Source organism: Cnephaeus nilssonii (assembly GCF_951640355.1).
Source record: "Cnephaeus nilssonii genome assembly, chromosome: 10".
NCBI lineage: Eukaryota > Metazoa > Chordata > Mammalia > Chiroptera > Vespertilionidae > Cnephaeus > Cnephaeus nilssonii.
Window position 1 is genome coordinate 44082044 of NC_137081.1, and position 3784 is coordinate 44085827.

Consider the following 3784-nt stretch of genomic DNA (forward strand, 5'->3'; position numbering starts at 1 on the left):
AATTGTAATTTTCTATTCATCCTTTATTTTCCCACAAGATAACTGTGTTGACAATCTTTCTGCTTAATATTAAACATCCTCAACGTGTTCGGTATTGGTTAGAGCATTCAAAATATATGATCCCTAACACAAGGAGCTCACATTCTAAAGACTTGCTTTAAAAATGACCCTCCTTATAAATATGTACCTGTTTTATCTACTTTATTTTTTATCTTTTTAATTTTTTTACATGGTGGGTAGGTGAATTTTTTAAGCGGATCATTTAAGACTTGGTATATTGACTGGTAAGACTGATACATATGGGTTTGAATCTGCTACTTATCTGAAAATGAAACTGAGCAAGTCCCATAATCTTACTGAGCCTCAGGTTCCTCACCTATAAAGTGATAGACTTATGATACTTAACTCCTAGGGCTGAACAGAGTTAATATGTGAAAGAGTTGGCATGCAGTAAAAGCTCAAAATTTTACCTCTTCCTTTTGGTAGATTAAGAAAAAATAAGACAAGCCTGGCTGGTGTGGCTCAGTGGTTGAGCATTGACCTATGAACCAGAAAGTCAGAGCTCAATCCCCAGTGCGGGGGCATGCAAGGGGGCAGCCAATCAATTATTCTTATTATTGATGTTTCTATCTCTCTCCTTCTCTCTTCCTCTCTGAAATCAATAAAAATATATTTAAAAGAAAAAATAAGACAAGAGATATGGTTTTTAAGGTATATTTTTGAGAAAGTAGGGAAGATACAAAATATAAAGGGGGTTAGGTATACCTAATCATGTCAGCCAGAATGCTTCTGAAATATGGTGGTGATTATGGAAACAGAACAAACTTGAAGATTCCTGAAGTTCAGTGTTAACAGGTTAGAGACCCAGGGGGGCAGGTCAAAAAGGAGGGTCACAATCACAGAAACAAAAGTTAAGTAAAAAAAAACATTGATCATTGATTTAGGTAAAACTATACAAAACAGCTACCTTTTCTAGATAAAAAATGGTTGAATATTGGCAATTTTATGTGGTCCATGTAATAGATGCTCAGGAAGCAAGAAAAGCATTAAGGCAGTCCTTTAGGGGTAGTGCAGTTAACCAGGGCTTTGGCTGTATTTATGTATGTATGTATGTATGTATGTATGTATGTATGTATGTATTTGACGAAATGCCAGATGGCAGAATTTTATGATTTTAGTAACACAAATACAACGTTTACACCATCTGTCTAATCATTTTCTTCGCTGCGCAGCCTGGCATTGGAATTGGTGACTCTGATGGCCCGCTGGGCTGCAATTTCCACAATGGCTTTGGGTTCTTTGAGGAGACGTTGTGAGCAACCTCAGCACAGTGAGACTTGTTGCACATCAGCAGCACTTCAAGCTCCTTGACGTTACGGACCAGAAACTTCCGAAAGCCACTGGGCACAGCCTGTGCTTCGTTTTCTTGTTGCTCCCATAGCCAATGTTGGGCATCAAGATCGGGCCCTTGAATCTTCTACGCACCCTGTTGTCAGTGCCTCTGGGTTTCCGCCAGTTCCGCTTAATTTTGACATATCGGTCTGACTGGTGCCGGATGAACTTCTTGGTCCTCTTTTTGACAATCTTGGGTTTCACGAGGGGTCTGAGGGCAGCTGTGGTGCCGAGTAGGAGATGGCTGCCACCTCCGTCGCTTTGGCTGTTTTTAATACAGAATGGCTGGTCTCTTGTAGATGTGAATCAAGCGTTACTTAGTGGTCTCTTCTCTTTGTAGAGAAAAAGGGGCTTGAAAATGGGTGAAAGAGTTCATGCAGATCTATAGAATTCTTCAAGGCCCTTAGATACTCATTGGTTTCCAAAGGATTTAAGAAAATTACATAACACATATAAGGTTTTAAAAAATTAAGTCTTTATTGTTGAAAGTATTACATATGTCCCCATCTCCCCCCATTCCCCCAATTGACCGCTTCTAGCCCACCCATCCCCTGCCCCAGGCCTTTACCATGGCCTACACAGGTTATGCATATATGGTTGATCTCTCCCCACCCACCCTCCCTTCCCTCTGACATTCTGCAGTCTTCTATGCTTCTATATCTCTGGATCTATTAAAAAAATACTTTTATTGACTTCAGAGAGGAAGGGAGAAGGACAGAAATAGAAACATCAATGATGAGAGAGAATCATTGATTTGTGGCCCGCAACCCGGGTTTGTGCCCTGACCAGGAATAGAATAGTGACCTCCAGGTTCATAGGTCTGTGCGCAACCACTGAGCCACATTGGCCAGGCTCTCTGGATCTATTTTGTTCATTAGATTCCACATATGAGTGAGAGCATGTGATATTGTCTTTCTCTTACTGGCTTATTATACTCTCCAAGTGAGGAAATTGAAGAGGAGGGAAAAGCAAGTGACACCCAGATCTCCTACTGTGATGTAAACAGTGGCCAGCACAGAACTTCCTCAAATCATCTTTGGAAAGGAAAAAGTATAAATAATTTCCAGCACAGTACTTTTCTGATAAGGAACTGCAATTCTGGACTCCTATGTAACATAGCAGTAGGTATCATCGAGAGGGTAACCTCTGCTGAGAAAACAGACAGCTTTTAATGAACATAAACTGTATTTCAGGATTTGACTGTAGTATTGGAATAGTTAAGAAAAGGTGTTTTTTTCAGAGACCATTTCCAACCTTCTTAATATTCCACGGCAATACCCTTTTAAGTGTGACCTGAGAGGGTCCTCTGAATTTGATTGTGATGCATTTGGCACATGTATCTTTTAAAACCATCGCATTAACAGCAGAATTGTTATCTCTGGTAAGTTACTTTTTCTTTTCAGAAAGATTAGATGAAAAGTTTTTGCATTTTGTCAGAATGGTCTACGGACCAAAAAAGTTTCAAAATGATTTCATTTGTCAAGTGGTATCAATGAAGAAATGAATTGAATTCTTGTGGCCGAATACTTTACTCTCTATGGGTGGCTGAACTAAGACTTTGTAAAAGGGGCATGGAGGTGGTATGCTTAGACCCATAACATATGTCCCTATTCCTGGAAAAATAGCTGAAAAAAACCCCCAAAAACCTCTTCTAGGGAGAGCTATCTTCTATCCCACATATCTATGGGCTAAGAAGAGAGACAATGCTGTGACTTCCCTCCTCTGCAACTCCACTTGTCTTCCTCTTCAGCCCCCGTCTCTTTTTCTACTCCCTCCCCACCAAATCAGCTTATTTCCTTTAAAATTAAAGTGTAAAATGGTACAGTGTTTATGCTACTTAGCTTTTAAAGCGATTCTTCTACTTAAATATGAGACTAAAATGTGTTTTGGAAGAGATCAAGCCCATTGTTGGAGTCATATCGTCTTGTTTTGCCTGCTTGTGATTTTTAGGTCACTTCCCTGGAAGTCTATCTTTTGTACAAGTGAGTGCCAAGTAACCATACGACTTCTCTTACCCTATGAGAACAGGTCAAAAGTATGTGCTTTAGAACTGGGACTCAAACTCATAAATGGATTACGAATTCTTTTCAGTTGGCACACACAAATGTAGTTTAAGTGCTGGACTTTACAACCCCATCCCCTGGCACAATGTTGTCACACAAAATATAATAATCACAGTAATTGGATTCTTGTTTGAGTCAGATTTCTAGAAAAAGGCTATCGTGGACAGCATTCCCACCTCTTTAACTTAACCTTTCTTGGCAATTAGATCTAAAGGTAATAGGTAGAGATAGATGTCTGTTGGCAAAACACACACAAAAAACAGCATTTTCCTCCCCAGGATGACAGCAAAATATCAAGGATGCCAAAGAGAAAAGGAGTGCTAACTTAA

At 39.6% G+C, this 3784-nt stretch overlaps 1 pseudogene across 1 annotated transcript; it reads right to left on the reverse strand.

The window, feature by feature from the left end:
- Positions 1-497: 497 nt before the first annotated feature.
- Positions 498-1698, reverse strand: LOC307106277 (large ribosomal subunit protein eL32-like; annotated as a pseudogene). Its single transcript has one exon. The product of its transcript is annotated as a large ribosomal subunit protein eL32-like (transcript).
- Positions 1699-3784: the final 2086 nt, after the last annotated feature.